Source organism: Loxodonta africana, chromosome 19, assembly GCF_030014295.1.
Source record: "Loxodonta africana isolate mLoxAfr1 chromosome 19, mLoxAfr1.hap2, whole genome shotgun sequence".
Classification (NCBI taxonomy): Eukaryota; Metazoa; Chordata; class Mammalia; order Proboscidea; family Elephantidae; genus Loxodonta; species Loxodonta africana.
Genome location: NC_087360.1, coordinates 65271693 through 65298457, shown reverse-complemented (window position 1 = coordinate 65298457; position 26765 = coordinate 65271693). Strand labels below are relative to the sequence as shown.

General features: G+C 40.0%; 1 protein-coding gene and 1 pseudogene across 2 annotated transcripts in view; both read left to right on the top strand.

Annotated features, from left to right (window-relative positions):
• The window catches only part of UNC5D (unc-5 netrin receptor D), a 627625-nt gene that overhangs the window by 256179 nt on the left and 344681 nt on the right, over nucleotides 1–26765 (top strand). The gene's annotated exons all lie outside the window — the stretch shown is intronic.
• LOC104846109 (phosphorylase b kinase regulatory subunit beta-like) lies at nucleotides 17801–26016 on the top strand (annotated as a pseudogene).

Sequence of the window (26765 nt, the reverse complement as noted above, 5' to 3'; positions counted from 1 at the left end):
TTCATTTTTCACTGTTTTTTTTTTGTTTTTGGAAGCCCCTTGTACCTAGTCTTCCTTGATTCTCCCTCAGCCTTTTCCCCTATTTTCTTCCTTTGCTCACGTGTTAAATGGAGGCAGTCTTCGAAGGTCGATCCTTGACTATTTATTTTCACACTTCATCTAGTCTTCCTGGCTGATCTTCTCAGCTCCTCTAGCTTCAAGTAAATCTACCTTTGTTCTTATCCCCAACCACCTCCTGCCATTCTGTAACATCTACTATGCTCCCAAAGTCTGATAATAGAATCAGTTTTTTTTCTCACATTTGAAATGCGAGTGATCTTAGACTTCTCAATTTCCCCCTCCAGAGCTGTGATAGTTGTCAAAATCTTGTCTGTTCTCCCATTACAGTATTTTCATCCCTGGCATTTCCTTCACATACTCACCATATATGTTCATTAGTAACCACCTGGGCTCTTGGATCATCTACTTGGTCTTCCAACCTCCGGTTAGATGCCTCCTCCAACCCCTCCTCCATGTTGCTGCCAGGGTTATCTTCTTTATAACAAGATCAAATAATATCTCTTCGTGCCCCAAAGCTTCCAAAGGCTCAGAGTTCTCTCATTTCCATTGTATCTACCATTATATTCTTCCCATGTGCTTTATGTTTCTTTATACGAAACCCAGTCTATTCACCACTCTTAATATGGTCTTCTCCCACTGTTGTAGGCAGAATAATGGCACCCCAAATATAGGACATATATATTCACATATTCCACATCCTAATCCATTAGCTCATTATGAACCTTAATTACCTTTGCCATGTTACCTAACATACTCACATATTAGGTGAATATTAGGCAAAGGGTAATTAAGGAATTGACTCGACGGCAGTGGGTTTTTTTTTTTTCTTGGTTGGTTGGTTGGTTAACGAGTTAAAGTTGCAAATTGGCTGATCTTGAAATAGAGGTATTATTCTGGATTATTCAGGTGAGCCCAAGGTAATCACAAGGATTCTTAAAAGTGGGAAAGGGAGTCAGAAGAGGGGAGTGAGAGGGAAATGTGACTACAGAAGAAAAGCAAAGTGATTCTACATGAGAAGGACTCTATCCACCATTTCTGACAATGGCCATGAGTGAAGGAATGTGGGTGGCTTCTAGACTCTGAGAAGGCAAGAAAATTGATTCTCCCCTAGAGCTTCTGGCAAGAAACACAGCCCTGACGACACCTTATTTTTAGTCTAGTGATGGTCATATCAGACTTATAAATTACAGAACTCTAAGATAATAAATATGTGTTATTTTAAGCTTCTAGGTTTGTGCTAGATTGTTACAGCAGTGATAGGAAACTAATACATACACTTTTATAATTTTACTTAAGCTGCTCATGATGTTGGAGATAAGCTGTTCTTCACGTCTACTTACTGAAGTCTGATGAAGGCTTCAAGACCTAGCATAAATCTGTGTCCTGCATCAATACATTTTTATTAGATACCTGTGTATGTGCATGCGTGCATGTGTGCCTGCGTGTGTGTGTGTGTGTGTGTGCCTAACCTGGGATTGTGAATGTCCAGAAGATAGGATTTATATATTATTTATCTCTGAATACCCCCGCAATGTCTAATACAAAAGCTTTACACTTGAGCCAATGTGTTTTGAATCAAATTGTAAAAATGCAACATGTTGAAAATGGTGCTAATCATAAGAGTCCTAAATCCCCACAAGATGGAGGTATTTCCTTAGGAAAGTTAAGTTCCTTGCGGTAGCATGAGACCTTTTCTCTTTGGACCCCTTTCAAAAACAGAATTCATCATTTTTAGTTGAAAATGAGAAAGATTTGGGGTTTCAAAAACCCTGTATTTGCAATCCTAATGTCAATATTTTTTGTATTTCATATAATGAAAATTTCATTGATTGACCATTTTAACATAAATGGACGTGTACATATATTAGAATGAATACACACACACACATATCCTTGTCTCACGGGACTTTTGTAAACAGCACAACTGCACACTAACAAGTGCAGTGTAGGCCAATGAGAGATTGTGGTTCATTGAGTGTGGGTGTGTTGTATAGTACATTTTTCCAAGCCCCCCTTAGCAAAGGGTCAGAAGAAAATGGGGACAGTGTTCTAGCCTACTGCTATTTAATTTTGATTTTCTACTGGAATAAAAATTAAAGTCAGGGGTGCCCTCATCTGAAGAGAGTTTGACCAGTGGTGAAATTTCAGGTCATGTGAACATATATGACTGTAAAATTAGCATGTCCTCAGAAGCTTCTTCTGACGAGTAGGCTTTGAATATATAAGTTCAGATTCATATGTTCTCACCAACCCTTCCTCAAGGCTCCTTCCTTAGAAAAGTCCCCCAAATTCAGTGGCCATTTGTCTATTCATTAGGCAGCAATGGCTGTTTTTTCATTTCTAACACCCTTTCCTGAGACCTCAGCTGAAGCTACCTGCTCTTCCCTTCCCAATGCCACAGTCATCATGGAGATACCTCTTCTGGGCGGATGAGAAGAGGAAGTGCGGGGAGTGTGTGGACACAGTGACTTAGTTAGTTTCAAAATGAGTGGATTGACAGGTTGAAAAAACAAGTAAAGCTATGAAGGCAGGGTGGAAGATAATTTGAAGTCAGCTGTAATACCTGAGGTTGTCGGAGTCATCCTTTTAGGTATGCAGGACTAATGTTCAGAGTAATCCAGCGCCATTATTTTATGTCTGAAAGCATCCCAGCCATAATGAAATGATGACAGACAAAACATTCAGGTGTGTTTGAGTACTGTCTCCAAATATTTAAAGAATTTTCATGTTGAGAAGGAAGAAAGTCATCTCATTCAATTTGGCATTATGGGCAGAACCAGAACCTACAGGCAGTTGTTTGGGAGGAGGGTTTGTCCAATATCACAAAGCATTATCTGACTACAAGAGCTTTGTAATCATGGATTGTTCTTCTGATAACCAAAAGGCTTTCACCAAAAGGCTGGAAGATCACCTTTTAGTGAAAGCTAGGTGGGAAGTGGTATCGGATGACCTTTGTGTTTTGTTTTGTTTTTCCTACTGAAATGTAAAATTCTGTAATATTATCAAAAGAATACACACACACACTTTAAGAAGTCTTTGTTACATGTCTTTAAAAGAAATCTACAATATGCCAACTTATTCCTTAAAATAGCAACCTAAGTTTAAATTACTATTAACCAGACTCCATCTAGTTTTTACTTAAGTCCTTTGACATCAAAATCAAGATAGCACTCAGAATGGAATAGTTGATGAATGCAATGCATGCTTTTGGAATAAGGGATTACCAATATTACTGTCATGACTGATCATTGAAAGCATATGAAAATGAAGACTCAGGTACACGGAGTTACAGAAGTGCTTTTGATGGGTCATGGAGACGCAAGAGCACGACCTCTTTTTTTTTTTTTTATTGTGGTAAAATAAGTATAACAAAAATTTCCATGTTAATCACGTTTAAGTATATAATCCTGTGGCATTCATTGTAGTCACAGTGTTGTACAAACATCACCACTATCAATTTCTAAAGCTTTTACATCACCCCAGAAACTCAGTTTCCCCATAAAGCAATAACTTCCCGTTCTCCCCTTTCCCCAAGTAACTACTAATCTACTGTGATCGCTATGTATTTGCCTATTCTAGATACTTCATAGAAGGGGGATCATACAATGTTTGTACTTTTGCGTCTGACTTATTTTACCCAGCAAAATGTTTTCAAAGTTCATCCGTGTTGTAGCATGAATAAGAACTTCAGTTCTCTTTATGACTGGTTAAAACCAGCTCTTTGTATCACTTCCTGCATTCCCTTGCTTTGCCTGCACTTTTTGGAAAATCAAAATCATCCCTCATGTTGCGTACAGTAACTCATTGTGGTGAAAGTTGGATTTCAGTGCTTTTTTATAAAGGAGAAATGAATTGCCCAACTTGGATATTAAGTTCTGAGCGATTCCTTTGCACAGCTGTGATCCCAGTGTTGATAGTGTTATTGTCTGTAGCCTCCGCCTCCTTGAGGGATTGTATTTATGAGTAAGCCTGGAGGTCAAGAGTCTCCTTTCCTTAAAGGTGTGTCACAACCCAGTATGATCTCCAACAATAACTGGCTTATCACCTGGCCACTGATGGCAACTGGCTTTGGGGCTTTTAATCTTACAAAGTGATTGGAATCACATTTTGCGCTCATTCCTGAATAACAATGCTTGGTGTCATTAAATAGAGCCCCTGGCAAAGAAGGTGTGAGTTCCAGGGGACTGTGTTGATGACTTCTTAATTAAGATCTTTTTCTTTAGCACGCTTCATTAACAGGTGGTTGGAGAAAACAGAGGGAGTGGGAGTGTTTGGGAATGGGAAAGTTCTTGACTGGAGTTAGGAATTAGAGAAAAGTAGTCAGAGAACCCTCTGCAGAAAGAAAATAAAGACAGTATTCACGCTATGTGGAAGGTGGGAGTTGGAGAGGGTGGTAGCTGATAATATGAAATAATCTATTATTGCATCTTCCTCAGCAAGTTCAAAATGCTCTGGTGATGGGAAGGGAGTGATTAGCCTATTCTCATGAAACGGAAAGCAGGTATTATGAATGTCATTCATTTACCAGACCAGCACAGGTAAAAGTTCCTGATGATCAGGAGGGTATATACCAACTAACTGAAAACTTGAACCCAAATAGATTTGACTTAACCTTAGGTAATTCATTTAGTATCTGTAAGCTTCGTTTTTTTTTATCTTTAAAGTAATAATAGTAATACTCACCTAACTGGTGGCGTAGTGGTTAAGTGCTACAGCTGCTAACCAAAAGGTCAGCAGTTTGAGTCCACCAGGCGCTCCTTGGAAACTCTATGAGGCAGTTCTCCTCTGTCTTATGGGTTGCTATGAGTTGGAATTGACTCAATGGCAATGGGTTTGGTTTTTTTTTTTTTGGTTTAATAGTTTTGTTGGAGCCCCAGGTGGCGCAAATGGTTAAACGTTCAGCTACTAACTGAAAGGTTGGTGGTTTTAACGTATTCAGAGGTGCCCTGGTAGAAAGGCCTGATGATCTACTTCCAGCAGGTCACAGCCAATGAAAACCCTACGCGCAGTTCTACTCTAAAACACATAGGATCGCCGTGAGTAAGGATTGACTTGAAGGCCACTGGGGAAAAAAAAATTGTTTTACTGTTAAAGTAAGTGAACAAATGTATAGAAAAGGCTTAATGTGGTACACATCACATGAAGACTGGTCAATAAATAGAAGGAAATAGTATATTCTGAACCAAAGTTAAGGAACCCATAAACTCACAGCCATCGAGTCTACTCCTACTCCTGAGACCCTGTAGGACAGAGTAGAACTGCTCCCATAGGGTTTCCAAATCTGGAAATAGTTACAGAAGCGGACTGCCACATCTTTCTGCTGCAGAGTGGCTGGTGGGTTTGAACTGCTGACCTTTTGATCAGCAGCTGAGCATTTCACCAACGCGCCACCAGAGTTCCTTAAGGAACCCATACCAAAAAAAACCAAACCAAACCCGTTGTGTTGAGTCGATTTTGACTCATAGTGACCCTATAGGACAGGGGAGAACTGTCCCCCCAAATAGTCATCCTTTGCAACTCAGATAAGTATACTGAGTGCTTAAATTTTGGGGGAAAGGAACTATGCAGCCTTGATTTTAATAACTAGCTTGCCTTCTAAATACATATTTAATATCCTTTCTATGCTATAATTGCTCTACTTTTCTAGGAGCTTGATTGTGCTAACTGCTTACTTATCTCACAGAGAAATCAGAAAGGTAGATATTATGAATCTGTATAATATTTCTATTTGACCAGAGTAGGATATTTGAAGGAAAATATAACACATTTCCCCCAAGAAGACCCGAATGATCAATATGAGGTTTTCAGCTCAAAATCAGATCTCCTGATCCCATTATTACATTTGTGCTTGGCAGGCATCAGTTTTTGTACCTTAAGAGAGGAAGAAATCTCAATATGATAGCAAGGATTTAGGCACATGACAAAGGAATTTTCTAGGGTGTGGGAATGAATGACAGCATGCTCGAACTTTTTACCCTTCTGTTCCTTTAAATGCATGACACCTATTACATAATCACTAAGCCTTTCCTTGTCTTTGGGTACCATTGATAAAAGGTGTTGTAAATCTGTTGTTGCTAGTTGCCATCCACGGTGCTGGGCAAATCTCTGGTCTCGGTAAATACTTTTTGAATTTGATTTCTAATGACTTTCCAGTATAATATTAAATAGAGTCATGAACAATCATTCAGCCAGGAGCCAGGAATAGAGAAGTAAATAAATACAACTAGTAATTGAGGAGATGTACTCAGGTCTGGTTAGGTCTTAAGGTCAGTCTCATTAAAATGATGTGGGAGCACCTCAACATGGTGGTGGGATTTTAATAGAGAATCTCCTTCTCTACATATGCCTGCCAGGATATAACATGATGAACTTCTGTGTAATTAACTCATTAATATAACAAACTTTTATTGAGCATCTTTTCTTCTGGACACGGTGTTTTGTTGACCTGGAGGAAATTGATCATGAATTCTGACTATTAAGGTCATGGTGTAGCTGAAGAAGGAAGGCATACCTGTGTATACCTAGTTCAAAGAGTTAGCATAGTGTTGGTGTGGCATTGACTGGTGAAGCATAACAGCCATGTTGGGTGAGAAAACCACCACGGTCACTACTGCCACCGCTACCATCAAGGCCCTGCATTTGTATTATTTATATCATTAGAACTTGTTTCACATAGATTATCTAACATAATCCTTGAAATAACTGTTTAAGGATAAATTTTCATATTTTTACTATAGTAACTGACCGAAAGAGGTTTAAATACTAGTCTGAGTTCACAACGCCAGCTATTAGGGGTTCTAGCACTTGAACTTGGATTTTCTGATTCTAGTATGTGAAACTGATTGCCCAGATCACACCTAACCCCCACTTCTCATACCGAGCTATCATTTGAGAAGGAGTATTTTGGGAACTCGTTCTACACCTAGACGGGTCAGATAATTTTTAGCAATGAACACCCTGTCCTGACATTTATTTCAGCCCCCCAGTATCCAGGGGAATGATCATTCTAAGACATTCCTTATATAAATAAATACCTTCTGTTGATTTCTTTTATGATGTAGAAGCATTGATTGAAAGATTGCACAAAGAGCAGGGAATTTTCGAATTAGGCAAATCAGCTTCCCAGTTCTTCGTATACCTGTAACTGGAGGTACTCCATAAAGCTTGTCATATTTTAGCTAAGAAAACATTCAGTGAAGGCTCTGGTAATTAAAATAAATTACAAGGCCTCACAAACCAACATATAAAATATTAGGAAAATCAGTAAATAATTTTTGCTTTATTAATTCAAGTTCCCTGGTGGACCTCAAAGCAGTTAATACCAGAGAGAAGCAATAAAGCATCAACATTTTGCCTTAACACATTCCATCCTATCACATCTTTCTCTTGATAGTGTGTATCCTTGTTATTTTCCTTTTTCATGGTTAAGACTTAATTAATACTATGGGTTCTGGCAGTGTTACTGTGATGCAGTAGACCACAACCACTTTTTTATGTATTTCTTAATGAATTAAACACATACTGTTAGAACCATCTTTTGCCTGATGGCTATTGTAGAATGTGCTGTTTGGTGAGTATCTAAAGATCCACTGAGTTATTAAAAGAGGAAGCCGCCGTTACAATGAGCTATATTGATGCCTTAGTGTAAATTACTGCCAACCGTGTAATGGCTATATAAATAAAAACAAAACAAGCAAGTCAGTGCTTTCTTTGTGATTCAGTACTAGACAGGTAGAGCTGTTGAATTTTTCTCAGACTCTGTTTTAAGGAGTTGAGACAACAAAAATAAAGGGGAAAGAGTAAGATAGAACTCAAGCATGTAGTGTTTAAATGAAGTTTCCCACTTATGCGGAAATGAGAGATCAAATCCCTATTATAAGAAAGCAAAGGGAGTCTTGAGATTTGTGTATTTAGACAAGAAGATCTCCTCAACACTCAGTATTCCCATAGGTCAGAAAGTGTGTCATGGTGAGGGAGAGTGTATATGTTCAGAGTGTTGGGCATAGTCAGTGGAATGGCGCCAGGAGGAGTGAACAGCCAGTAGTTTAGAAACTGCGTTGCAAAGAGAGAGAGGATTTGGTGAGTGTCAGACTAAGAGAGCAGCTCACAAATGAGGGCATGATTCCTGGGGACATGAGTGGGTTGCCAGGATGAGCAGAAAACTGATAAGTGGTCTTAACCTGTGATGAATGACGGCATGGGAGGGACCTAGAAAAGGAGCTACTTAGAGAAACAAAAATTGAGAAAAATATAAAGCGTTTGATTCTAATGCACAATGCCCTGGTAAGCAACCAGATGAACTGTAGCCTTGCTTTTTGAATGGAAATTAAGACACAGCCTGATAAAATGATATTATACTTATGGGAAGATATGTGGAAATAGAGATCATTCAGGGAAAAATAAATAAAAATGGGGCATGTAGTCTGTATCACCATGAAGTCCCTTGGTGAAAAAAAGAGAGCAAGTGGGTTTTTCTTACGAGACTATGAACCAAGAATCTCTTGAAGTGTGAAAGTTGTGTTGGTAGGTGCTATTGAGTCAGTTCTGACTCATAGTGACCCTATGTACAACACAATGAAACACTACCCGGTCCCGCGCCATCCTCACAATTGTTATGTTTGAACCCATTGTTGCAGCCCCTGGGTCAGTCCATCTGGTTGGAGGTCTTTCTCTTTTTCTCTGACCCTCTACTTTACCAAGCTCAATGTCCTTCTCCAGGGAATGGTCCCTCCTGATAACATGTCCAAAGTATGTGAGATGTGGTCTTACCATCCTTACTTCTAAGGAGCATTCTGGTTGTACTTCTTCCAAGACAGAAGTGTGAAAGAGACTTGCTTAAAGTCAGAGAAGCAACTAGCTCTCAAGATGAGTATAGAACCCAGGTTTCCTGTCAACCTGGACCTTTCCATGACACCTTGCTCGTCCTTGCCTGAGGAAATGTGAGCAGAGAGAGGAGAGAGAGCATGAAAAATAGAAAATGAAGATACTGGGATGGAAGGCATTGTGTAAAGATGTAGTGTGGGAAGCCAACTTTTCCACAGGTATTCAGTTGCTTGGGTGTGTGTATAACAACAGCAAACCCTAAAGGCAGACCAGAGTTGTGATCTTACCAGGCTGAGTGAGCAGTGGACCAAGCTAAACAGAATGTGAAAATGCTACTCAGGTTGTCAATTGTAGAATATAGTGTTTCTTTGAACATGATTGCTTTGACAGTGCATAACACAACTTCTAAGAAATGAGAGATCTGATGACCTCCATTACAGGGAAGGTGCCAACCTCAGTTGACAATGTGGGAGGAAGGAGAAAGGGTAAAGGTTGTGTAGTATCTGCAAAAGGTTCATCAGGGGGTGCGGAGAGGTAGATAAAAAGAAAACCAACTAGGAAAATACATTGCAAACTGGGGAATCCAGATTTATCCTAGAAGGTAAGTCCCACGAGGACAGGGATTTTTGTGTGCTTTGATTGCTTCTGTATCACCGGCATTCAGAATAGTACCTGGCACATGGTAGGCATTCAATAAATGGTTATTGAATGGTTGGATGGATGGGTAGATGATGAGCAATTCGCTCAGACTCTTTTTCCCAACCAGCTGAAAGATACATCTTAAAAACGTTTTTCCTTAAATTGGAAAGAATTCCCTGTATAAGCTCAAGAGCCCCCTGCAGCTCCAAGAATGATGTGAGACTCCTCTGATCTTTCATCTTCTTATTAAGGCAGCATTCTCAACCAAGAGCACTGAATGGTGAAAGGTAGAAACCACCAGGGTAATAATTATTTTCCATTTGCTTTGGGGCATTAAATAAAAACCTGCCATATGTGCACACAACTGATAATATAGCAGTGTTATTTTGGGCTGTTTTTGGTGTGTGTGTGTGTGTATGCATGTGTGAGAGAGACTGTGTGTGCGCATGTGCATGTGTGTGCCTACATGTGTATGGTACTTGTATTTATGAGATGTTTACATTCAGATGTATATTCATGCAATGCATTCACTAAGTTATTACAAATTGTCCCTTTTTTCTTCTCTATTCTGCTCACCCCTTTCCTGATGGTTTACCACATTTCGTTCTTAATTTTGTCTGCTTTCTGATCATTAATGTATGTAAAGGAAAAAGAAGGATTTTGTTTGTTAGTTTGATTTTTTAAATGGCTTTCAATTGACTGAGGTTCCTCATTAGAACACCAGAATATTCCCTGGCTCCTAAAACAGGGATAACAGTAGTTGAGTGATAGACTACAGGAATGTGGGTAAAATATCCTTCCACTTATGTTATATGTGCTGATTGTTATTATATGCAAGTAATAGTTATTGTTATCATGGCAGAGTTTGTGGGCATTAAATAATCCATAAGCTTTCCTATTTGTACTGGCCTCTTTTGCAGTTAGGGCAAGGTTATGGGACCAATCCTGGGCAGTGAACACAAGTATGGTATGTCCCTTGTTGGCAGACGCCCGTTAAGAAGGCAGTCTGTTTCCTCATCTCTCTCTTTTTTTGCCTCAGCAGCCTTGAAGGCTATATGTTAAGATGGTGGCCTCACAAGATGAAGCCAGTTTATTGGTCCCTGAGTCCTGGATGGAGGAGGACCCCCACTGCCCTGCTTTGAAGGTCCAGGAACAATGCTTTCTTGGATTAGGCCACTAACTGCCCTGCTTTGAAGGTCAAGGAACAACGCTTTCTTGGATTAGGCCACTGTGATTCCATTCTTGTTGCAGTAAAAAAGATCAGTTGCCCTGACTAACATATAAGGTTTAGTGAATAAAAACACCTTATAGTGGTGGAAAGGAATGAATCATAAACATCTCCTTAGGTGGGTGGGACTGATAATCAGAGCCTGAGTAGGTGAGGTCATCATTATGTAAATGATTTAAGTCATGGGGGTCTAAACTGAGGGAGAGGACACAGGGATTTAGTTCAGTGTTCCTTTCCAGAGAGTCTGGGGGTTTTTATCTGGGCTTTTAGCATTTTGGGGGAAGAAGAAAATGTATCCAGGAGAATTAAAGGGAAGGGTGTTTGATTGGTTGGTTTTGTTTTGCTTGCTTTCATTTTCTCCAAACTTAACAACAACAACAAAAAAGTTAAGTAAACAAGAAGGGGCTTAATTCAAGACCCTAGACTTAGTGGCATCAGTGAAAATCAAAATGGGTGTACCCCAATGAAACAGTGACATAAAGGAGGGCCGAATCTGGGACTACTGCTCATCTATTTTTCTCTACATGCCGCCATTCTTTTCTTTTTTATTTTTTCTGTCTGTCTGCCTGTCTTTCTCTCTTTCTTCCTTTTTTTTTTTTTTTTTCTTGAGAGACATGTCTATGCAGCAGGCAAATATAGGTCCAGGAGGTGACTTAAAAGCAGCCACGACAGCCACCCAGAGCCTGGTCACCTCCTTGCCTGTGCTGGCTCTGTTTCAAGACTCAGACTTTGGGCTTGCTTGTGCTTCTGTTCACGGTGTGCAGGGCACTCAGGGTTTATTATTTTGTGCCTCTCTTTTTATCAGACCTTCCCAGTGATTTCCGAAGGGAGCCCACCCATAGCACTGGCTGCTTTGCCAGGCGTGACCCGTCAGAACTGGTGGGTAGAAGGGTAGTGGTTGTGTTGTTGTTAGATGCTGTTGAGTCTGTCCCGACTCATAGTGACCCTGTGTACAACAGGACAAAACACTGCCTGATTCTGCACCATCCTCACAATTGTTGTTGTGCTTGAGCCCATTGTTGCAGCCACTTTGTCAGCCCATCTCGTTGAAGGTCTTCCTCTTTTTCATTCACCCTCTACTTTGCCAAGCATGATGCCCTTATGCAGAGACTGATCCCTCCTGTTAAAATGTCCAAAATATTTGAGATGAAGTCTTCCCATCCTTGCTTCTAAGGAGCATCGTGGCTGTCCTTCTTCCAAGATGGATTCGTTCATTCTTTCGGCAGTCCATGGTATATTCAGTATTCTTTGCCAAAGCCATAATTCAAAAGCATCAATTCTTCTTCAGCCTTCCTTATTCATTGTCCAGCTTTCGTGTGCATATGAGGTGATTGAAAACACCGTAGCTGACATTTTTGCTTTTTAACCCTTTAAAGAGATCTTCTGCAGCAGATTTGCCCAATGCAATAGGTCATTTGATTTCTTGACTGCTGCTTCCATCCATTGTTGATCGTGGATCCAAGTAAAAGGAAATCTTTGACAACTTCAGTCTTTTCTCTTTTTATCATGATGTTGCATATTGGTTCAGGTGTGAGAATTTTTGTTTTCTTTATGGTGAGGTGTAATCCATACAGATCTTCATCAGTAAGCGCTTCAAATCCTCTTCACTTGCATCAAGCAAGGTTGTGTCATTTGCATAACACAGGTTGTTAATGAGTCTTCTTCCAATCCTGTTGCTCTGTTCTTCTTCATATAGTCCAGCTTCTAGGATTATCTGCTCAGCATACAGGTTGAATAAGTATTATGAAAGTATACCACCCAGACACACACCTTTCTTGACTTTAAACCACTCAGTGTTCCCTTGTTCTGTTTGAACAACTGCCTCTTGTCATCAGGGTGAGGAAGCCAAATTTGAAAACCTTCTTCCAGAATTATTTGTCCAGAAAACATTCAGACTGTTTTGTATTTATTTTCACAAGGGGTTGGTGACAAATTGGTCTGGATTCAAATTTCTTGTCTTGTTTCAGTTTCAAAATATCTCAGCGTAGATCCAGGCTATTGACACTTATGATCATAATGACTCATCTTTTTTCCTATTTTGTGCATCTGTTGGGAGTTTGTAACCGATAGTCCATATGGAGAAGTATCATTTCTCTTTATTATTAAACATCTATTAAGCACCAGTTGGCAGGTTCTAGCACCATCATTTCCAACTGATGTTTTGGAGCACCCACTGGGTGCTTGGCCTGGAATAAGTAGTGCAGTTACTGGATTGAAAGATCTTTGAGGACAATGTTTTTGCCATCATTGACTCTCCATCATCTGGCAGTATGTTGCACAAAGTAAGAGCTCAATTAATGTCTCTTGGTTTGAATTTAAGGTAGTGGATTTGTGTGGGAGTTAGAGTAATTTTTCCTTCTGATTCGGGCCTGCTTGCTGTCTCTTGCTTTGTGTGACAGCCATTGACACATCACTTTTTAGCAACTTCCAAATGACTCTACTGTAAACACAAGTTTGAGAACCACTAAATTAGGTCATAGAACTTCACAAGCATAGTGTACTAGGCAAAATGGCAGCCTAGAAGCTAGGAAACATGAGTTCTAGTCCTGACTTGGCTGTGAAATCTACCAGACTCCACCAATACTCTCTGTGTTTTAGTTTATTATTCTAGCTGTAAAGGCTCCCTACTAAATGATTGCTAAGTTTCCCTCTAATTCTAAATTTCATGAATTTCTGATTATCTTTTTCTTCATCTCAGCATTTTCTGAGGAGAGTGTTTTGTGGTGTTGTGTATGAAGGCCTGTAAGCAGAAAGAAACTGTGCATCTTCTGTGATTAAAAAAAAAAAAAAAAAAAGTTGCCGTCCAGTCGATTCCGGATCATAGTGACCCCATAGAGTTCAGGGAGTACCTGGTGGGTTTGAACTGCTGATCTTTTAGTTAGCAGCCGTAGCACTTAACCACTACGCCACCAGGGTTCCCTCTTGTGATGCAGAATGTAAATACTCTCTGGCCTTATCTCTGAACCTTACAACATCGAGTTAGAGCAGAAAGCAGCGTTCCTCAATACCGCCCCCTATAGGCTGTTTCACTCCTCTCAGTTATTCCTACCTTCTAGAAGGCCAAAACCCTGGTGGCATAGTGGTTAAGTGCTATGGCTTCTAACCAAGAGGTCAGCAGTTCAAATCCGCCAGGCGCTCCTTGGAAACTCTATCAGGCAGCTCTACTCTGTCCTATAGGGTCGCTACGAGTCGGAATCGACTCGACGGTAGTGGTTTTTTTTTTTTTTTTTTGGTTCTACAAGGCTGTTCTACAAGACCAAGCTCCTAGATTAGCCTCCAGTGAAATTTAAGACCTTCCCGGAAAATGAGGGCAGCTTCCATCTCCAGCAGTTCTTTGCTGTTTATTTTTCTCCTCAAAGCTCGGGCTGGAAAAATAAATGAAGCATTATGCATATGTAGCTTTTCATTTTTTTCAGGCTCCACAGCCCAGGGTCTGGACGTTCGGTTGTGATGCTTTGATCTTCCATTCCGGCATTAATATTGATTTCCACTCTGCTGCTGCTACTGCCTTTTTTTTTTTTTTTTAATCTTCTTCCTGCTTCTGAAAATAAGTGCCAACCTCCAATGTCTGAATCTCTTCTTTCTGTGATCCTTACAGTGGGGCATGCATTTGACTGTTTAGCTATGTCCATTGCATTTCCCAGGCAGCCCTCTTGTGGGTCCTTCTGGTTTATCTGATGTGCTGTACTTGAAAAGACACATCTTCTACTCTTCTGAGGTAATTTGCTTTGTACTTTAAAAGCATTTGCCTGCTTTTGTGATTCATTTCCCTTAATTTTGAAATCATCCCAAGGCCTCATTTCAATGTGATCACGCCTTAGAATGTAGCCTTTTTTTTTTTTTTTTCTCCTCCCTCTGTCTTTGATTAGTTTAAGAATTTCCTTTTCATTTTCTGTAATAATGATTTCTGGTGTACCTATTGCTTCTATAAGCCTGAGACCTGTGGTATTTTATCTTCTCTTTTGTCTCATCTTTTTCTCATCCATTCTGTATCATTTTGCCATTTACTTGCTTAATTTCAAAGTCTGTATCACACGAATGAAAATCAGCCTCCTTTCTTTCTTCACAGGATGATGTTTATGATGCTTGTTGTTTAAAGATGAAGTGCTAATGATGTTATTTTTGTGAGAAAGAATTGTTTGTGAATTTGTGAGTGTGGGGAAAATTTGAATGGAGCTACAGACACTTCGTTGGTGGCCCAAAGACAATCAAGTGTGGCTGTTACACAGCACGGGAGGGAAAAATATTAAAAACTAAAAAGCAGCTACGTTCAGGGTCTCCTGGTTGAACAACGTAACATTGCTTTATTATTCTGAGTCTTTTACCAAACACCCACGAATTTATCACACAATGGTCATCTCTAGGTACACGGCGCAACTCATAAAATTACATAGCTCTACAATGACTTGAATGTTTGGTGGTGATTATAGTAGAATTGCCTCTTTTTTGAGTTTTTATTTATATTTTTATTCCTAAAGCTAGTGGTTTGACTAGGAAGATAACTTTTTTATCATGATCATTTGTAAATAAAAATGAATAGCCATAAGAAATTTTGAATTTTAAGCCAGGAAGCTAACGTCACTAATGAAGATAGGTAGAAGGCCTTACATTAATGAACAGATAATTTTGTTTTAAGAAAGGGCATATTTGCAGATACGTAATTCATGCCTTTGCCAGTTCTTCCTTGCCATTGCCGTTAGATATTGACAGTTTTTAGGTCAACTTTCAGAATTTCTGTGGTAAAATTACATGCAAAACAAACTACTAACACAGACGGTGTTTCCAAAATGTTTGTAGTTTGGTCAGTTTATTTCGTGATGTGTGAAAACATTAAGTGAACAAATGTGAGAAAGCCAACACACAGTGGTCTTGGTTTAAATGGTGATAAGGCTGACTTTGCTATTTTAGGATGACAACTAAACAACCTTTAACTTGATATCAAAAGTCCATAGTCGTTTAGAGGCTCACATATGAAAACTTTTAGCTTAGAAACTCACCTATGAAAACCCTTTTTCCTTGAGCAGCTTCTACAAAAAGTGACTTGTCTTCATAAAAAGCTGCAAAATTGTACTCTAATATGCTGGATTAAGACATGTCCAAACTTAATTTGCAGTCTGTTCTCACTAAGATTCTTATTTCAAAGTCTTGTATTCTCCCAGCCCTCGCTGACTTGATGCTAAAGTCATTTGCTTCTGTTGTGGTTAGTTGCCATCAAGTTGGCACTGACTCATGGCAACCCCATGTACAACAGAGTGAAATGTTGTCTGGTCCTGCACCATCTTCATGATCGTTGGTATGCTTTAACTCCATTGTTGTGGTCACTGTGTATTTTGAATGCCTTGCAACCAAGGAGGCTCATCTTCCAGCACTGTATCAGACAGATATTCTGTTGTGGTCCATAGAGTTCTCACTGGCTAATTTTTGGAAGTAGACCACCAGGCCTTTTTCCTAATATGTCTTAGTCTGGAAGCTCCACTGAAACTTGTCCACTGTGGGTGACCCAAGAGTCCTGGTGGTTCAGTGGTTAAACACTTTGATGCTAACTGCAAGATTGGTGGTCCGAACCCACCCAGCTGCTCTGAGGGAGAAAGATGTGGCATTCTGCTTCCATAAAGATTTACGTCCTTGGAAACCCTATAGGGCAGTTCTACTCTGTCCTGTAGGGTCGCTATGAGCTGGAATCCACTCAATGGCAACAGGTTTATTTAGGTGGGTAATCCTGCCAGTATTTGCAATACCAGTGGCACAGCTTCCAGCATGACAGCAACATGAAAACCACCACAGTACAATAAAATGACAGACGGATGGGGCATTTGTTCCTAAGGGAACCAAGTTTGAAGTATAAGACCATGATTTACTTACAGGAGTATATCAGTCTCTGAAAGGAGAAATCAACACTGAGTTCTGATCCTTAATTTGGGTTTTATTTTAAATGCTTTTGAATATGAGATCTGAAACTGGTGGTATTGAAATATGTTGATAACATTAAACATTCTATGCTTTTTGATCAAGTGTGAGGTATCTGAGGAAGCAAAAAGTCAACTATAACATTCTTAAACCTACTTTTAATTAGATCATTTGGGATTTAAGGCTCTATTGGTTGAATTACACTGTAGCTCCTCACTCTTAACTACTGAGTTTATTTAAATTACATTTCAAATCAGGCATTGTACAAGACGGTTTTAAGGATTTTCTGAGCCAAAATAAAGGGCAACTCTTTGGAGAACATGATATCTCTTTAGAATGAGAGACTTAGATTTTATTTGTCTTTGGAGTTCAGAAATATAAGTGTAGTTTATAGCAACATCTTCAGTAATAGACTACTGCATTTTCTGTGTCTAACCAATATGGTGGAGGCTTTGGGGCACTTTCTCCTTGACCTTCGGGAGTGTGGACCTACACAAAACTGAGAGTTCTGTTTTGCCTCAAATCTAAGACAGAAAGTCACCTGGGATATCTGATAAATTATTTGTTAGACATAGGGTTGCTTTGCTTCTTTATTAAGGTAACATTCTTTTATTAGAAAAGGCATAAAAAAGGAATCAGAAATTAGTGATTGATGTTCTAGATGTGATTACTGGGGTGAAAGTTTCTGTTCTATGACTGTTGACACCTCCATTAACAAAATATACATTAAAATGTGATGACTGTATCATTCTGTTCTCTGGACAGGACTATTAATTGCTCCACCTCTACCACGGTTCTAACGGTGATCCATGAAGTTACCAACAGCTTGGTAAACAAATAAAGGATAATTTTAGCCTTCAGTATTTTATTGTGTTGTATTTTAGTAACACATTAGTGATTTCGATTTAGAATATTCAGCACACAGTCTTTATAGATAATAAATTTCCTTATATTTGCCTTTAACTGTATGTGGTTGCACTATCATAGTATTATTCTTCTGAAGAAAAGACAAACTAAAGTTATAAACAACAATATACACTATTGCCACTTAAGAAATACGTGAAAACGCTACGAATTAAAAAAACTAAACTAAACAACCCTGAGACATTTTGGATTAAGTGGAAGAATAAAGGCTGTGTTTTCTTAGGGGGCTGTTGATGAGGTTAAGAATTCACACGGAATTTTGAGGATTATTTTATTTTGGCATTAGAACAATTTGATCTTTTTTCTTTGATAGAAATACCGAGGAGCCTTGAAGAAAGTTTTCTGGTAGTGAAATCCTCGTAGGTATGGTAAAACAAAACAGAGCAGAAATCATCACTAAGCAATACTTATTGAGGTCTGGAAAGGTCTGTTCTACGTTTCTGGGATACATCAGAACAAAGATCTCTGCTCCTTTGCGGCTTGTGTTCTAGTGTGAAGAGAGGGACAGAAAATATACAAGGAATCTCATAAATAATTAAATTATAGAGAAGGCTACAAGGTAATAAGGGCTACAGAAAAAAAAAATAAAGCAAGGTAAAGGAGATTTCGAGAGGTTGCCATTTGTAAGGAGTGGTTAGGGTGGGCCTTACTGAGAAGGTAACCTGTGAAACAATAAAAATGCAGGTTGCCTTTGAGTTGATTCTGACTCACAGAGACCCTATAGGATGAAGGAGAACTGGCCTGTAGGATTTCCAGAGTTGTATTTACCTAATGCTGAACCACAGTGCCACAAGGACTCTTTGTGAAACAACTAGGAGGAATTAATACGTAGATGTCTGAAATAAGAACATTCCAGGCAGAGAGAAAAGCCCACAGAAAGGCTCTACAGCAGAAGACATTGGGTGGGTGGTAGGAGAATGCATTTACGATTGACAGGAGAAATACGAGGGATGGGGAGTCATTTGAGGGTTTTGAACAAAGTATGGAATGATGTACCTTTAAAACCATCACTCTGGCTACTGTGATCAGGAGAGACTGTTGGAGCCCAAGGTGGGGGAAGAGGGAGAGAAGTAAGAGTAGTTATGAAGGTATTACAGTGATTTGTCCAAGCAGGAAATGATGGATCAGGATAGGAGCAGTGGATGTGGTAAGAAACAGTTTGGATTTGGAAATATTTTGAAGAAAGAGCCAACAGAATTTCTTGTCAAATTGGATTTGGGTTATAAGAAAAAGAGAGTGAGTCAAGAATGACTCTAGAAAGGCATGTGCCTGAGTGCAATGATGGGATGGGTCTCATGGACGAAGTGAGCTGAAAGGTTGTGAAGCAAAGAGCCTAGGCCAAGTGCTCAGTTTTCCAAAATTGCTGCAGTTTATTTAGCCTGCAATGCTTATGTTTAGAGTCAACAATTTGAAATGGCCAGCTCACCTGATGCAGTTGTCTCCTTTCCACCAGCTTTCTTAAGGTCTGGCTCAGTTTATGAACCTCTTAAGAGCATTATTCCAAGACCTGGTAATGAAGCTCTGGTACCTACAATAAGAAAGCGGTTTTGGAATTGAGTAATGCATGGAGGCGCAAAAAGTTTTAAAGTGCCTAATAGTAAAACCTTTACTCCATCCATGTCATTAAGGTCGACTCTACTTTGAGGAGGCAGCTCTTCCCCAGTCATCTTTTGAGTGTCTTCTAACCTGAGGGGCTCATATTCCAGCAGTATATCAGACAATGTCCCGCTGCTATTCATAAGGTTTTCACTGGCTAATGCTTTTCAGAAGTAGACTGCCGGGTCCTTCTTCTTAGTCTGTCTTAGTCTGGAAGCTCAGCTGAAACCTGTCCTCCATGGGTGACCCTGCGGTATCTGAATACCGGTGGCATAGCTTCCAGCATCACAGCAACACATAAGCCCCCACAGTACGACAAACTGACAGACACGTGGCACAACTCAAAATGAGAAGGAACAGCTGTAAACATCCATTAATAATGGGAACATGGAATGTATGAAGCATGAATCTAGGAAAATTGGAAATCATCAAAAATGAAATGGAATGTATAAACATCGATATCCTAGGCATTAGGGAGTTGAAATGAACTGGTATTGGCAATTTTGAATTGGACAATCATATAGTCTACTATGCTGGGAATGACAACTCGAAGAGGAGTGGTGTTGCATTCATCATCAAAAAGAACGTTTCAAGATCTATCCTGAAGTACAATGCTGTCAGTGATAGGATAATATCCACACGCCTACAAGGAAGACCAGTTAATACGACTATCATTCATATTTAGGCACCAACCACTAGAGCCAAAGATGAAGAAATAGAAGATTTTTATCAGCTGCTGCAGTCTGAAATTGATCAAACATGCAATCAAGACGCATTGATAATTACTGGTAATTGGAATGCGAAAGTTGGAAACAAAGAAGAAGGATCAGTAGTTGGAAAATACGGCCTTGGTGATAAAACAATGCTGGAGATCGAATGATAGAATTTTGCAAGACCAACGACTTCTTCATTGCAAATACCTTCTTTCACCAATATAAACAGCGACTACACACATGGACCTCGCCAGATGGAACACAAAGAAATCAAATTGACTACACCTGTGGAAACAGACGATGGAAAAGCTCAATATCATCAGTCAGAACAAGGCCAGGGGCTGACTGTGGAACTGACCATCAATTGCTCATATGCAAGTTCAAGCTGAAACTGAAGAAAATCGTAGCGAGTCCACGAGAGCCAAAATATGACCTTGAGTATATCCCACCTGAGTTTAGAGACCATCTCCAGAATAGATTTGACACATTGAACACTAGTGACCGAAAGCCAGGTGAGTTGTGGAATGATATCAAGGACATCATCCATGAAGAAAGCAAGAGGTTACTGAAAAGATAGGAAAGAAAGAAAAGACCAAGATGGATGTCAGAGGAGACTCTGAAACTTGCTCTTGAGCTTCGAGCAGCTAAATCAAAAGGAAGAATTGATGAAGTAAAAGAACTGAACAGAAGATTTCAAAGGACCTCTCGAGAAGACAAAGTAAAGTATCATAATGACATGTGCAAAGAGCTGGAGATGGAAAACCAAGAGGGAAGAACACACTCGGCGTTTCTCAAGGTGAAAGAACTGAAGAAAAAATCCAAGCCTTGAGTTGCAATACTGAAGGATTCCATGGGGAAAATATTAAATGACGCAGGAGGCATCAAAAGAAGATGGAAGGAATACACAGAGTCATTATATCAAAAAGAATTAGTCAATATTCAACCATTTCAAGAGGTGGCATGTGATCAGGAGCCGATGGTACTGAAGGAAGAAGTCCAAGCTGCCCTGAAGGCATTGGCAAAAAACAAGGTACCAGCAATTGATGGAATATCGATGCAGATGTTTCAACAAACAGATGCATCGGTGGAGGTGCTCACTCATCTATGCCAAGAAATATGGAAGACAGCTTCCTGGCCAACTGACTGGAAGAGATCCATATTTATGCCTATTCCCAAGAAAGGTGATCCAACCGAATGTGGAAATTATAGAACAACATCATTAATATCACACACAAGTAAAATTTTGCTGAAATGGCTGCAGCAGTATGTCGACAGGGAACTGCCAGAAATTCAGGCCAGTTTCAGAAGAGGACGTGGAACCAGGGATATCATTGCTGATGTCAGATGGATCCTGACTGAAAGCAGAGAATACCAGAAGGATGTTTACCTGTGTTTTATTGCCTATGCAAAGGCATTTGACTGTGTGGATCATAACAAACTATGGATAACACTGCAAAGAATGGGAATTCCGGAATACTTAAATGTGCTCATGAGGAACCTTTACATAGATCAAGAGGCAGTTGTTCGGACAGAACAAGGGCATACTGATTGGTTTAATGTCAGGAAAGGTGTGCGTCAGGGTTGTATTCTTTCACCATACCTATTCAATCTGTATGCTGAACAAATAATCTGAGAAGCTGGACTATATGAAGAAGAACGGGGCATCAAGATTGGAGGAAGACTCATTAACAACCTGCGTTATGCAGATGACACAACCTTGCTTGCTGAAAGTGAAGAGGATTTGAAGCACTTATTAATGAAGATCAAAGGCCACAGCCTTCAGTATGGATTACATCTCAACGTAAGGAAAACAAAAATCCTCACAGCTGGACCAATGAGCAACATCATGGTAAACAGAGAAAAGATTGAAGTTGTCAAGGATTTCATTTTACTTGGATCCACAATCAACAGCCATGGAAGCAGCAGTCAAGAAATCAAAAGACGCATTGCATTGGGCAAATTTGCTGCAAAGGACCTCTTCAAAGTGTTGAAGAGCAAGGATGTCACCCTGAAGACTAAAGTGCGCCTGACCCAAGCCATGGTATTTTCAATCACATCATATGCATGTGAAAGCTGGACAATGAATAAGGAAGACTGAAGAAGAGTTGATGCCTTTGAATTGTGGTATTGGTGAAGAATATTGAATATACCATGGACTGCCAAAAGAACGAACAAATACCTCTTGGAAGAAGTGCAGCCAGAATGCTCCTTAGAGGCCAGGATGGCGAGACTGTGTGTTACATACTTTGGACATGTTGTCAGGAAGGATCAGTCCCCGGAGAAGGACATCATGCTTGGCAGAGTACAGGATCAGCGGAAAAGAGGTAGACCCTCAACGAGGTGGGTTGACACAGTGGCTGCAACAATGAGCTCAAGCATAACAACGATTTTAAGAATGGCGCAGGACCGGGCAGTGTTTTGTTCTGTTGTGCATAGGGTTGCTATGAGTCGGAACCGACTCGACGGCACCTAACAACAACAACAATAGTAAAACCTAGACTGCCTTGAAGTGACCGTTAGTGGAATTATGGGCATCAAAGACAATTCTGGTGAGGGTTCAGAAGGAAATGAGCAGAGCAGTAACACCGGAGACAGTATACCTGGCGAGAAGCAGCAGCAGAGAACTGGCGCAGCAGAACCAGGACCACCAGCCTGAGACAGCATGAGAGCTAACGCATAGAGAGAGAAAGCCTTTCTCTGGAGCTGGAGCCCTGAATTCAGACTTCTAGCCTTCTAAACTGTGAGAGAATGAATTTCTGTTTGTTCATACCACCCACTTGTGATATTTCTGTTATAGCAACAGTAGATAACTAAGACAACTAAGACAGAATTTGAATCATTTTTATGGAATTGTCAAGTCAACGTTGTTGCTGTATCAAAGTCCAAACACAGGTCTTTTTCCCATGAAAACATGAGGAAATGATGAGAAGGCCGAGATCCGGGACAGCCTGTACTATGCTGCTGGGGCCTGGGCTTTGGCTCTTGCATACAGGTGCATTTATGATGACAAGAGAAGGACCCATGAGCTGGAGCGTTAGGCTGTAAAACGTATGAGAGGAATTCTCTACTGCTGCATGCGTTTGTCAGGCTGATAAGGTGCAGTAGTTTAAGAAGGATCCAGGCCCAGCGTGCTTCACTCTATTTTCAGTGTGCACGCTGGAGATGATTTCTCCTTATATGAAGATTATGGTCATCTTCGGATAAATGCAGTACCACTCTGTCTCCTTTACCTTGTGGTAATTATTTCCTCAGGACTCCATATTATCTGCAACATGGGTGAGGTCTCGTTCATTCAAAATTTTGTGTTTTCTGTAGAAAGAGTTTACTGTGTGTCTTACTTTGGGGTTTGGGAAGGTGGAAACAAATATAACACTGATGGTACTGAGCTACATTTAAGCTCTGTTGGCTTAGCAAAAGCAGCTCTAGAAGCAATTAATGGATTCGACCCCTTTGGCAATCAGGGCTGTTCTTGGTCGGTTATATTTGTGGATCTTGATGCTCACAATCGCAACAGGCAAACCGTGTGCTCACTGTTACCCAGAGAATCAAGATCTCATAACACAAATGCTGCCCTGCTCCCCTGCATCAGTTATCCTACATTTGCCCTGGATGATGCAGCTGTGTTTAGCCAGAAAGTGGATAAAATTGTTAGGAAATTAAAAAGGGAAATATGGATCTAAGTGTTCCTTGAGAATATAGAACATCGCTGGAAGATCCCAACAGACGCTACTGCAAACCAACTGAAATTAAGCTATTTGATGGAACTGAATGTGAATTTCCCATATTTTTTCTTTACCTGATTCTCGATGGAGTTTTTAAAGGTGATCCCAAATAAATAAAGGAACATCAAGATCTTTTGACTCCAGTACTTCATAAAACCACAGAAGGATATCTTCTTGTACTGAAGTACTATTATGTGCCAGCTGACTCTGTAGAACTTGAAGAAAGAAACTGTGGTAGTCAAAAGCAATTTCATAGCAACTGTGGCCATGATGGAAAACTATTTCTTTGGGGGTCAAGCCCTTTGTATCATTGCAAAACTCCTGGTTGGTGAATTAATCAGTCCTAAAGTCATTTAAAAAAAAAAATTTTTTTTAAGTCATTAATTCAGTCCAGCACTATGTCCCGCTACACAATCCATGTAATGTGAGTATGAGGTCTTCCAATCAGGGCCCGCTGGAAAATGATTTGGCGGTTCTTGTAGCACTTATAGCAGAAAGCCAACATGGTATTCAAGCTCAAACTCCTCAATAGGTAGAACTCATTCAGATTTGGCCTCTGCAGGAGCTTGTGAAAGCTTATTTTCACCAGAATATCAGTGAAAAAATTAGAACTCTCTGGAAGGCCAGATAGGCCCATTGGCTGCCTCGGTACATCAAAAATTTATGGCATTCTGGGGAAGACTGTAGTTTGTTACCTCGTCATCTTTGACCTAAGTGATTTCTGCATGTATCAAGATATTTTACTGCTCATAGATGACATAAAGAATGCAGTAGAGTCCATTAAGAAATACTGGAAAATGTGTGGATGTCCACTTTTCCTTGCTTTCATCCTGGAAGATAATATAAGAGGTAGCCAGTTCAATCCCACTTTAGATGTGCTGGCAGCCTTTGAAAACGGAATGGTTGGAGAAGTTGAAGTTCATGTTGGTCATCTACAGACACTAATATCTGGGGCTGTAGCAGAAAAACTTGACTTTCTACAAATCAGTGACACAGAAGAGCTTCCAGAATTTTAAGAGTTTTGAAGAATTGGAACTTCCCAAACATTCAAAGTCAGAAGACAAAGCAGCATCTCCAATGCTCCTGAACTGGAACAGTGTGGGATGTCACCATTACTGAATGGAAAAACAAAGTCACCCATGAAATTCTTCAAAAACTGAATGACTATGCTGGGTATACTGCTCAAAAGAGAAGGTTCCCAACTTTATCACAGAGGAAGGTAGTATTTTCTTATCACATTGAGAGAGTCTTTAGAAGAACTGGTAGCAAAATAGTTTGGTTGGTTGTACGCTGTGCAGCAAGTCTTTTAAGTAGTGGACAGCCTGGCCCCATCCATCATTAATGTTTTAGTGCAGGGCAGACAAGTTAACTCTGGGTACTTTTGGGCATGAAGAAGAGGTTATCTCTAATTCTTTGTCTCCAAGAGTGATTAAGCTCACTTATAATTATCTATTATAATTGCAACACCTATGATGAGAGGCAAACAATCATCCAGCAAGAACTGGTCATCCATATTGGCTGGATTATCTCCAATAATCCTGAGTTATTCATTGGCGTGCTGAAAATTCATATTGGGTGAACCATCCATGCTATGGAGTATAAGCTACAGGTCCCTGGCAGAGACAAGCTAGCCATAGACTTATATCAGCTGTCACCTAGTGAAGTGAAACAACTCCTGTTGGATATTTCCAGCCTCAACAGAGTGGAAGATGTTGGCTGATCAGGTGTCAGACGGATTGGTCTTTAAATAGAACTCCCACTGGGTTTTATGACTGTGTGTGGCAGATCCCATAGTGGATATCCAGCAGTATCACTGTAAGCATTTGCCACAGCAACCAACCGAGTCAGATATGGCCATGTATGAGATGAATTTCTGTCTTCTTGCTGAAGACACACTGGAAATACTGACCAACCAATGTACAGACAGGTCACTGTGGATTTACTAATGATTGTATTCATTGTACTGGAAAGAAACCTTGAGCTAGAATTTCAAGACAAAGTAGATCTAGACAAACTGGTGAAAGAAGCTTTTCATGAATTTCAGAAAGATGCGAATTGGCTAAAAGAAGCTGAAAATCAAGTGACATGAATTCCTTTTACAACACTCCCCCTCTGAGAAAAAGAGAATCATGCAGCTATTTGACAAAGGTTGTGATGACTTTGCTGCTGGAAGGAGAAGTCAAGCCCAGCAATGATGACGCATGTCTGGTTAGATAGTGAGGAAGGCCTCGAAGTGTGTGACGCTTAATCAAGGCAGCTGTTACTGTATAAACAGACTGTGCTGGTGAAGTGGCTGCCATGGCCTTAGCAGAATTATTAGATCTCTTGCATGCTATAGCTAATCTAACGGTAAGATATGCTTTCAATTAAGCAAAAAAAAAAAAACCTCTTGATTATGCCAACAATAATAATAATCTTCACTGAACAATAGAAGTAGTTTATGAATTGAAAATTCACTTCTGCATGTTTCATGATCACATAGCTCATGAAAATGAATCTTTTGATCTTTGGACTAAATTCCCATTTCAAAAAAAAAAAAAAAATACCTAAAACAAAACCTACTGGTGTTGAGTCGATTCCAACTCATGGCAAACCTATAGGACAGAGTAGAACTGCCCCACAGGGTTTCCAAGGCTGTAAATCTTAAACCTTATCTTTCTCCTGCAGAACAGCTGCTGGGTTCCAACAGCTGACCTTTCAGTTAACAATTGAAAGTTGTAACTACTGTGCCACTAGGGCTCCTTTAAATTCTCATTTTAGTGGCATTAAAAAATGAGTTTGCCAACTGGTAGTGCATACTGGAAATTAATAGTTATTGAAAGAATGGTGAATACTTTTTTGTGGCATCGTCATGCTATTGTTGTTGTTGTTATTAGATGCTCTCCAGTCAGTTCTGACTCATAGCAACCTTATGTGCAATAGAATGGAACACTGCCTGGACCCATGCCATCCTCACAGTCTTTGCTATGTGTAAGTCCATTGTTACAGCGAGTGCGTCAATCCATTTGATTGAGGATCTTCCTCTTTTTCATTGACCCTCTGCTTTACCAGGCATGATGTCCTTCTCATGGGACTGGTCCCTCCTAATAATGTGTCCAAAGTATGTAAGATGAAGTGTCACCATCCTTGCTTTCAAAGAGCACTCTGGCTGTA